We start from the raw sequence: 12,351 nt of genomic DNA on the forward strand, positions 1-12,351 counted from the left end.
AATCCAAGAATCGTCTTTTCACATCTTTTATAATTCCTTGGGTATATAGAGTATAGATCATGTGTCATAAATAATTTAACTTTTTATCAAATATACATGTAATAACCAAATCTAATCTATAGATTGATTTTCTTTCTTTGAAGTGGCAGATATCAATTTATTTATAAAGGCTTTAAAACAGTACTGTATTACAAGTTTCTATCGCTCAATTCCTTTTTTAGTGTATGTAATATTTTTTAATATCGAAAATGAAACTCGGAAATCGGGATAATTTCGCATTCAAATCATAGAGAATAATAAATCGTCTGCATTATAAAAGGCTTATAACTATCGTATTCTGAACTTACTATATGAGATAGGTAAAACTGCATGCCTGTCCATAACGATAAATGTATATTCAGTGCTTATAATATATTTACTTGAATTAGGTACCTAGCATATATATTAATTGTTTTTAAATATATTCATGTGTAAATCAATTAACTGTCAATACAGACTTACACTACACTGGCAACTTTAGACTATACATGCACTGGAAGCGGTAACCAACGTACTCTTACATTTAGAAGAGTGAATATGGAACGTCTAGATATTTTGATATGGAGAGTGTATATGTCTCTGACGTCATCGATACTTTTTCCGCCTTTATCTCGAAAGTTCTATTCTCACTTACAAGTCAGAGTTATCTTTCTTTGCCCATTGTTTACACACTAGGTAAATAGGGAAAATGACGGTACCGAAAATCTGCAAAATGTGGAATCTGATTTAAAAAAAAATTATATATTTAGTATTTGTAGAATAACCTCTGTTATACATAATAATATCTTGAAAAAATATTAAAAAACAAAAAAGATGAAAATTAACCAAACACAAGTTCACTTCCGGTTCGGACAGGAAGTGCCAGAAACACACGAAAGCAACTTCGAAACAAAGAGAATGTCATGATCTAATACTCCTGTAAATTTCACATCTTTACCTCAAACCGTTTCCGAGAAAAATTCCGGACAAAAGTCCATTTAAAAATTGGAAATTCGGCCGTAACTTCGGACCGGAAGTGATTTTTTCAAAAATCGGAATTTTATATAAACGTCACATATCAACCTATTATCCTGTAAAAAATTGTGAAAATCTATCCAACTATCTCTGAGTAATCGCGCTCACAAAATTTGGGAGGAATAATAATAATAATAATAATAACTAGATGAGATCTCGTTGCGAGCAACGAGTAGCACTACTGTAATGATTTTCCCCTTAGATTCCAAAAAATCCCCTGACGTTCCCCTGTCTGTCCCTGACATTTTCCTGTCTCCCCCTGACTTTCTCCTATGATCCCCTGTCGTTGTCCCTGACTACCCTGTCTACTCCCTGACGTCCCCTGACTTTGCCCCTGTTACCACTGTCTAACCCCTGATGTCCCCTGACATTCCCTGACGTCCCTGTCAACTCCCTGATGTCCCCTGACTAAGTCCCTGACCACCCTGCCAACCCCCTGTCGTCCCCTGACATTCATTTTGACCAGGAAAAAGGGTTAAATATGTTTTGTTGCTATTTACTTGTGAGAAGTACGTTACTCTTGGCAATTCTTAAGTTTTGTGAAAATATATATTTAGTCAATTGTTATTTGTTTGAATATCTTGAGTAATTTATTTCTTAATATGATTGTATTTGATTGTTTTAGTTTACTACATGTAGCTTTTAGATAAATTTTAAGGAGAATAAATGCCAGTTACTTTGAAAAGAATGAATTACAAATTTATTGTGTCTTGTTATGAATGGCAAGTAAATATATTTATATTTATTTATATGTTTATCTATATATACACATGTATTTATTTATTTGTTTTATTTATTTATTGACTAATTTATTAATTAAATCTGTTCATATATTTCTTTTTAGATATATTTTCCTTATTGAATTATTAATTAATTGATAAATATTATATATTTATTTAGTTTTTAATTCATTTTATTTTAATTAATTAATTCTATTTTATTCAATTTATTTGTGAGTTTCGCATAAACAGTCGTAAGGTAAAACAAAATATGCTTCAAAGTATCTTTTAAGCATATTTACATTTCTTTTAATTCTTTTTACTTCATGATGGGTATCAAAATAATTGTCTTATTACACACAATCTGAATTCGGAATTTGTTTTATTGCTTCTTTTACTTTGGAAAAAAAATTAAAAATGTTCCTCAAAGACTGTCATGGCTGTGAGAGTAGTTCCGAGCTGTTGATAGTTGACCAGTGACTCTGGGTATACAGACCAGACACCTATTGTTCTTTTGACTGACCCCTATACACTATTTATTCTGTGGCAGCACGACCGTATCCACTCTGCAGGTGTTATTTCTTTCACAACCGTGACAAGTTTTTGAGGAAATTTTTATTTTACCAAAGTAAAAGAGATAATAAAACAAATTCCAGATTCAGATTGTGCGTAAGGAGACGATGATTTTGATACCCATCATGAAATTAAAAGAATTAAAAGTAATTTGAATATGCTTACAAAATAGTTTGAAGCAAATTTGTTTTACCTGGAGATTGTTTATGAATAACTATACAAATTGAATTAAATAAAAATTAATCAATAAATTAATATAAAAGAAATAAATAAAATAAAATAAAATAAATAAATAATTTAAATAAATTAATTTATTTGTTAAAAATTAAATAAAACAAATACGTTAAAATAAATTTGATAGATACAGTGTATAATTAATAAATGATTGAAAAAATAAATAGATAAATAAATGGTCAAAGACATAAATAAAAAAAGATAAATCAATAAATTTAATTCAAATAAATTGATAAATTTACTAAAGATACTTCAAACAAATAATTAATTACAAAATCAATATTTTTATTTATTTTTTTACTTATTTCTTTGTATATTTTCCTATTTTTTTTTATTTTTTTATCTATCTGTTTATTTATTTATTTAATCTATTCATTTCTTTTCTTTTAGATATTTGTTTTATTCAATCATTAATTAATTAATGTTATTTCTTTCTTTATTTATTTTGTTAATTCATTTTATTTTAATTAATTATTTTTTTCAATTCCTATTTATTTTTGTAGTTCCCCATAAACAGTCTTACGGAAAAACAAACGATGCTTCAAACTATTTTTAGACATATTTACATTTCTTTTAATTCTTTTAATTTCATGATGGGTATCAAAATAATTGTCTTATTACACACAATCTGAATTCGGAATTTGTTTTATTGCTTCTTTTACTTTGGTAAAAAAAATTAAAACTGTTCCTCAAAAACTGTCATGGCTGTGAGAGTAGTTCCGAGCTGTTGATAGTTGACCAGTGACTCTGGGTACACAGATCAGACACCTATTGTTCTTTTGACTGACCCCTATACACTGTTTATTCTGTGGCAGCACGACCGTATCCACTCTGCAGGTGTTATTTCTTTCACAACCGTGACAAGTTTTTGAGGAAATTTTCATTTTACCAAAGTAAAAGGGAACAATAAAACAAATTTCAGATTCAGATTGTGCGTAATGAGACAATGATTTTGATACCCATAATGAAATTATAAGAATTAAAAGTAATTTGAATATGCTTAAAAAATAGTTTGAAGCAAATTTGTTTTACCGGAGACTGTTAATGAATAACTACACAAATTGAATTAAATAAAATTAATCAATAAATTAAAATAAAGGAAATAAATAAAATAAAATAAAATAAATAAGAAAATTAAATAAATATATTAATTTATTAAAAATTACATGTAAATAAAACAAATACGTAAAAATAAATTTGATAGATAAAATTAATAAATGAATGAAAAAATAAATAGATAAATAAACGGACAAAGAAATAAAAAAAATATACATCAATAAATTAAATTCAATTAAATTGATAAATTTACTAAAGAACTTCAAACACATTATTATGTACAAAATCAATATTATTATTTATTTTTTTTACTTATTTATTTGTATATTTTTCTATTTATCTATTTTTTATCTATCTGTTTATTTATTTATTTAATATATTCATTTCTTTGCTTTTAAATATTTGTTTTATTCAATTATTAATTAATTAATTAATGTTTTTTTTTCTTTTCTTTCTTTATTTATTTTGTTAATCATTTTATTTTAATTAATTAATTTTTTCAATTCCTATTTATTTTTGTAGTTCCCCATAAACAGTCTTATGGAAAAACAAACGATGCTTCAAACTATTTTAGGCATATTTACATTTCTTTTAATTCTTTTAATTTCATGATGGGTATCAAAATAATTGTCTTATTACACACAATCTAAATTCGGAATTTGTTTGCTTCTTTTACTTTGTTACGAAAGGTAGAAATGTTCCTCAAAAACTGTTCGGTTGTGAAAGTAATTCTGAGCTGTTGATCGTTGACCAGTGACTCTGGGTACACAGATCAGACACCTATTGTTCTTTTGACTGACCACTATACACTGTTTATTCTGTGGCAGCACGACCGTATCCACTCTGCAGGTGTTATTTCTTTCACAACCGTGACAAGTTTTTGAGGAAATTTTTATTTTACCAAAGTAAAAGGGAACAATAAAACAAATTCCAGATTCAGATTGTGTGTAATAAGACGATGATTTTGATACCCATCATGAAATTAAAAGAATTAAAAGTAATTTGAATATGCTTAAAAAATAGTTTGAAGCAAATTTGTTTTACCCGGACACTGTATATGAAGAACTACACAAAATGAATTAAATTTAATTAATCAATAAATTAAAATAATTGAATGAAATAAAATAAAATAAATAAATAAAAATTTTAAATAAATCCATTTGTTTATTGATAATTAAAGAAAACAAATAAATAAATTAAATAGATAGATTGAATAAAAAAAATAAATATATAAATGGAGAAAAAAGAATAGATAAATGAGCAGACAAATTAATAAATAAACAGATACATGAATTAATAAAAATCAATAAACAAACAAATAAATAAACAGATAAATAAATAAATAAATATAAATTAGCATGCCATTCGTGCTACACAAGACGCAATAAATTAGTAATTTTTTTTTAAGTAACGGCATTGATCCTTATTAAGATTTATCTGAAAAGCTAGTAACAATCAATAAAATAATATTTTGAAAGATTCGCTAAAGATATTTCAAACAGAAAAACTAATGATTAAATCTACATTTTCACAAAACTTGAAAATTGCTAGGAGTAAGGTATCGATTTTCTCACAAATAAATAGCAACAAAACATATTTTAACCCTTTTTTCTGGTCAAAATGAATGTCAGGGGACGACAGGGGGTTGGCAGGGTGGTCAGGGACTTAGTCAGGGGACATCAGGGAGTTGACAGGGACGTCAGGGAATGTCAGGGGACATCAGGGGTTAGACAGTGGTAACAGGGGCAAAGTCAGGGGACGTCAGGGAGTAGACAGGGTAGTCAGGGACAACGACAGGAGATCATAGGAGAAAGTCAGGGGGAGACAGGAAAATGTCAGGGACAGACAGGGGAACGTCAGGGGATTTTTTGGAATCTAAGGGGAAAATCATTACAGTAGTGTAGGTCTTCTGTCCGATTTTTCGATAAGATGAGATATGATTTTGACTATGAACTTTGTTAAAAGATAATAATATATAGACTTCCCTAATTAGATTTCATTCTTTGGATTTTTATAACATTATCAAAGAGCTATAGATGACAGGCTTCTGGCCCCTCTGAGCCCCTAGTTTGAGGGGTCAGCCCCTTTTTCTTGATATCAATTGAAAGGTCTTGTGATTTTGAAGACTTTTTGTTTAACAACTATTCAGAGATTTCCTTTCGTTGTGGAGATATGTTGAATGGAAATATTTAGGGGTCACCCCTCCAAATCCTTAATGGGGCCGTTTGACAAAAATAGAAAGGGTGTATATTGTATAGAACATTATTCTGACCATCTTTTATTCAGTATTGCTTATCAAAATATTCCCCCTTTTCAAGATATAAAGCGTCAAAGATTTAGCATTCTGGCCCCTTGTGACCCTTTATTACGTAACATATGATCAAAATCTTATCACATATTGTTGTAAATCGTTAAGATAAACAAGTTTGCTTCAGTAATGTATTGCAAATTACTGATCGTTAAAGAGTTAAAAATGAAAGATTTTTGGCCCCCTCTGAGCCCCTAATTTGAAGGGTCAGCTCCTTATTCTTGATATCAAATGAAAGGTCTTGTGATTTTGAAGACTTTTTGTTCAACAACTATTCAGAGATTTCTTTTCGTTATGGAGATATGCTGAATGGAAATATTTAGAGGCCACCCCTCGGAGTCCTTAATGGGGTCGTTTGACAAAAATTGAAAGGGTGCATATTGTTTAGTACATTATTCTGACCATCTTTTGTTCAGTATTGCTTATCAAAATATTCCCCCTTTTCGAGATATAAAGCGTCAAAGATTTAGCATTCTGGCCCCTTTTGACCCTTTATTACGTAACATATGATCAAAATCTTATCATATATTGTTGTAAATCGTTAAGATAAACATCTTTGCTTCAGTAATGTATTACAAATTATTGATCGTTAAAAAGTTAAAAATGAAAGATTTTTGGCCCCCTCTGAGCCCCTAATTTGAAGGGTCAGCTCCTTTTTCTTGATATCAATTGAAAGGTCTTGTGATTTTGAAGACTTTTTGTTCAACAACTATTCAGAGATTTCTTTTCGTTATGGAGATATGCTGAATGGAAATATTTAGGGGCCACCCCTCCAAGTCCTTTATGGGGCCGTTTGAGAAAAATTGAAAGGGTGCATATTGTTAAGTACATTATTCTGATCATTTTTTGTTCAGTATTGCTTATCAAAATATTCCCCCTTTTCGAGATATAAAGCGTCAAAGATTTAGCATTCTGGCCCCTTTTGACCCTTTATTACGTAACATATGATCAGAATCTTATCATATATTGTTGTAAATCGTTGAGATAAACATCTTTGCTTCAGTAATGTATTACAAATTACTGATCGTTAAAGAGTTAAAGATGGAAGAATTTTGGCCCCTCTGAGCCCCTAATTTGAGGGGTCAGCCCCTTTTTCTTGATATCAATTGAAAGGTCTTGTGATTTTGAAGACTTTTTGTTCAACAACTATTCAGAGATTTCTTTTCGTTATGGAGATATGCTGAATGGAAATATTTAGGGGCCACCCCTCGAAGTCCTTAATGGGGCCGTTTGACAAAAATTGAAAGGGTGCATATTGTTTAGTACATTATTCTGACCATCTTTTGTTCAGTATTGCTTATCAAAATATTCCCCCTTTTCAAGATATAAAGCGTCAAAGATTTAGCATTCTGACCCCTTATTACGTAATATATGATCAAAATCTTATCACATATTGTTGTAAATCGTTAAGATAAGCATCTTTGCTTCAGTAATGTATTACAAATTATTGATCGTTAAAGAGTTAAAGATGGAAGACTTTTGGCCCCGCTCAGCCCCTAATTTTAGGGGTCAGCCCCTTTTTCTTGATATAAAATGAAAGGTCGTATCATTCTGCACAACTTTTCTTCTATATGTTTAAACAAATTCTTAACATGTGTAAAGATATAAAAGAAAAGGTGTAAAATTTTGTGAGATGTTTCTGAGACATTTTTTGAGCCCTACAGAGTTTCGGCCTTTTTGCGCTAGAGAGATTTGGACACCTGCCTGCAAATCTACAAACCTTCCCCTACCTTCACTGAAAATCGTGACTCAATATCTTAAGTCGTTTCGGAGGAGTTTCCAGGACAAGCCGACCCTCTGAAAATCAGAAAATCCTAAATATCTCGAGATGGAAAGTGACGTCATCAACGAAAAAAATTTCCAATAAGGTGCAGATCAATACCTATCAGATCTGAAAGTTTCATGAAAATCGGCCAAGACGTTACTGAGAACTTGCGTGCACAAAATCGGTATGAATAATGATAATAATAATAATAGGGAAAAAGAAACCGAACGAAAACAATAAGGTCTTCCGTTGGAGACGTAAGACCTTAATAATAATAATAACTAGACTCTTGTTGCCATGGCAACAAAAAAGTCTTCCGTTCTTCTAAATCTGTAAGAATTTGCTTTTTCTTCTGTGTAAAAAACATACATATCATATTTACTGTGAAAGAAAAAAATAACTGGAAAAAAAGTCCTTTCAGTACTTAAGGTACTTTGATTTTCATTATCAATCTTGTATAATACATTTGGCACCTATAAGAGATATACGTATCTCATTAGCAATTTAAAAATAAATTGTTTGCAATCATTTCTAAGACAAACAAACAGACGAAGGAACACCGTACTATCATAAACTTCACTGTGTGTATGTTTTGGCATAATTGTGATGGTGTTATAAAAAAATATAATGAATTAAGTTAGTATCACATTAAACGTAAAGTCACTGAGTTTTGTAAAGTTATAATATCAAGATTTGACAGCATAATTATAAGACAGATTAATCAATTACAGTAATTCTTCAGCAATCGATTGATTGATTGATTGATTATACGTATGTTGTTTAACGTCCCTCTCCAGAATTTTTCACTCACATGGAGACGCTACCACTCGCCGGTGGAGACTGCAAAATTTTGTCCTATACTTTGGCACTTATCGCAATTGAGCAGTGGGGAAGCTTTTTTATGCCCGCACCTTCTGCGACAAGGGACCTCGATTTATACGATCTCATCCAAAGGATCGGTCTCCACGTCCGACAATCGAAGTTCATAATACCGAGATATTTTATTTTTTTATTTTATTCTATTTTTTCACAAATCTTAATCAAAAAAGTGATTTTGATTGAAAGGCCAACACTTGTGCACTTCGTGTGATACTTTTTAAGCTGAAAAATATACAGGATGGACCATGACTGACTATGAAATCAGAAAACATTTAATAAAGAATGGGTGTGACCGATATAGAACTAATTTTTGGTCTATGTAAATGAATAGGAGGATCGGGATTAAGAGGGAATCTCTCTCTCTCTCTTCTCTCTCTCTCTCTCTCTCTCTCTCTCTCTCTCTCTCTCTCTCTCTCTCTCTCAGACGTAAATTGAACATTTCATAATGACAAATCTACCATTATAGAATATGAAATTCTGTATACATGTAAATGGTAATTATATTCACATGTTCCAGATTTAAATCTAAAACGAATATATAATTCAAATGCCTAGCTGCACGAAAGTCTCCAAATATTAATCAAGACGGGGGGGGGGGGGGGGGGAGAGGCTTCAAAGGAATTAGATAGTTTTATGTTTTATGAAATATAAGGACCATTATTTCACACAGAATCACGTTTCACATATTTTTTATATAACAAGAATCCAAGAATCGTCTTTTCACATCTTTTATAATTCCTTGGGTATATTGAGTATAGATCATGTGTCATAAATAATTTAACTTTTTATTAAATATACATGTAATAACCAAATCTAATCTATAGATTGATTTTCTTTCTTTTAAGTGGCAGATATCAATTTATTTATAAAGGCTTTAAAACAGTACTGTATTACAATTTTCTATCGCTCAATTCCTTTTTGAGTGTATGTAATATTTTTTAATATCGAAAATAAAACCCGGAAATCGGGATAATTTCGCATTCAAATCATAGAGAATAATAAATCGTCTACATTATAGAAGGCTTATAACTATCGTATTCTGAACTTACTATATGAGATAGATAAAATTGCATGCCTGTCCATCACGATAAATGTATATTCAGTGCTTATAATATATTTACTTGAATTAGGTAACTAGCGTATTTTTTTTTTAGATATATTCATGTGTAAATCAATTAACTGTCAATACAGACTTACACTACACTGGCAACTTCAAACTATACATGCACTGGAAGCGGTAACCAACGTACTCTTACATTTAGAAGAGTGAATATGGAACGTCTAGATATTTTGATATGGAGAGTGTATATGTCTCTGACGTCATCGATACTATTTCCGCCTTTATCTCGAAAGTTCTATTCTCACTTACAAGTCAGAGTTATCTTTCTTTGCCCATTGTTTACACACTAGGTAAATAGGGAAAATGACGGTACCGAAAATCTGCAAAATGTGGAATCTGATTTTAAAAAAAATTATATATTTAGTATTTGTAGAATAACTTCTGTTATACATAATAATATCTTGAAAAAATATTAAAAAACAAAAAAGTTGAAAATTGACCAAACACAAGTTCACTTCCGGTTCGGACAGGAAAACATACGAAAACAACTTCGAAACAAAGAGAATGTCATGATCTAATACTCCTGTAAATTTCACATCTTTACCTCAAACCGTTTCCGAGAAAAATTCCGGACAAAAGTCCATTTAAAAATTGGAAATTCGGCCGTAACTTCGGACCGGAAGTGAATTTATCAAAAAACGGAATTTTATATAAACTTCATATATAAGCCTACTATCATGTGAAAAATTGTGAAAATCTATCCAACCATCTCTGAGTAATCGCGCTCACAAAATTTGAGAGGAATAATAATAATAATAATAATAATAAAAAGAAACAATACAATCACTATAAGTCTTCCGTTGTGAACGGAAGACTTAATAATAATAATAATAAGAAACAATACAAACACTATAGGTCTTCCGTTGTGAACGGAAGACCTAAAAAGAAACAATACAATCACTATAAGTCTTCCGTTGTGAACGGAAGACTTAACTAGATGCGTTTCTTGTTGCTAGGGCAACAAGTGGTCTTCCGACCGAACTTTTCTCCAGATCGCTGTGCTGCCTCACTTCATTTAATACTTTATTGAAGGTATTTTTTGTTTGCGTTTATGTAACACAGTCTTTCAACATAGATCATGATTATTAAAGGATTTCTGCAGAATCTCTGTTAAAAAAGCTTTAAAAAATAAGCAGAAACTATCATACATGTCTTCACAGAGAAAAATATCATTTACAACTGAAAAAATAGAGAAACAATCTCCCGCCCCAGCAGGATTCGAACCCGCAACAATACGAGAAAGTTTGGATCGTTCATATCTTTGCAATAAATGTATCAATCAAAATGATAAAAACATACTTAGAACTCTTAGAAGACTCTCTATTAACCCTGTAAATCCCAGAAAAAAATATTAAAAAACAAAAAAGTTACAAATGTAACATTTTTGAATTCACTTCCGTTTGCGACCGGAAGTACGAACGACGAAAAATAATGGTCGATCAGCATATCTACATTTGATGCTCTATCACCTCAGCAAGTTTCATATTCATATCTTCTCATATATATCGAAAGACCTTAATAATAACTAGTAAACTAATTGTTCTCTGAACAATTAGAGGCCTTTCCACCTTTTTAAGAGTTTTCGTGTCATTTAGGCTGAAATAAAAAAAAGAAAAATGCCCCCAAAAAATGCAAAAAAAAAAAAAAAAATCCTCATCCAGTTGGGATCGAACTCAAAACCCTAGGTTTGAAAGGCAGGTGCGCTAACCACTGCGCTACACATTGCGATAAAATTGGGTAAGTTAATTGTTTAAGACTATAGAATAAATACAAGCGTATTTTTAGAATCGGTAGGGGAAGAAAGACGTTCCGTAAAAGGAAATAGTTCCTGAACTTGCAGGCAGTATATAAAATAACAAGGGACGGGCTACGTGAGAAAACGTTAACACTGTTCCCTAATGAAAATGTATTAATGGACTGTAGCCCGATTCATCGATATTGTGAGCATGCTGAATTTTTGAAAATAGCTTTGTTGTAAGCTTAAAAGATCGGGTTCGGATTTTAACATTTCTGACTGAATATCCTGAAATAAATATGAATCATTTAAATAAGCATTTCTTTGGGTTAAATTAAATATGTGTAGCACAAATTAAACTCCCAACATGCATTTTTAGAAGGGAAACACGACAATGAAAGCGAGAATTGTTTTTAATATACCGAAAATCGCTATTTCTGGAAACTGATTAATTCTAAATAAAAATCAAATAAATTCCAAATGAAAAAGAAAGAGAGAATGCTTGGTATTAAAATGGCGTATCATATCAGGAAAATCGAATGCTACTAACGACATCTGAAGAAATAGCCGATAAAAGGTTTAGATCATTTCTTCGTTCACCTGCACTTTAATTTCAAACACAACAGAACTTGTAGTTATTGCCGTGAAACTTCGTGACTTCTATAAACTTACAAGACTCTCCGTAAAACTCTCAAGAAAGTTTCTCTGAGGTCTATACTACATTTGTACCAAATATGGTGTCGATCCGAGGTCTGGTTTGAATTTTACAGAAATATTCTACGTTGTTGTTGATATGATTTTTTTTAAGAAGGGGGGGATGAATTGTTTATTTTATGCCTCTTTTAAACTAAGAATTGTAACTACTTTCACATCTTCAAGCCTGATTGTGACCGTTGGGTCAAGGTCAAA

Source organism: Saccostrea echinata, unplaced genomic scaffold, assembly GCF_033153115.1.
Source record: "Saccostrea echinata isolate AGI-Se365-2 ecotype Australia unplaced genomic scaffold, CSIRO_AGI_Sech_v1 ptg000016l, whole genome shotgun sequence".
NCBI classification, from domain to species: Eukaryota; Metazoa; Mollusca; class Bivalvia; order Ostreida; family Ostreidae; genus Saccostrea; species Saccostrea echinata.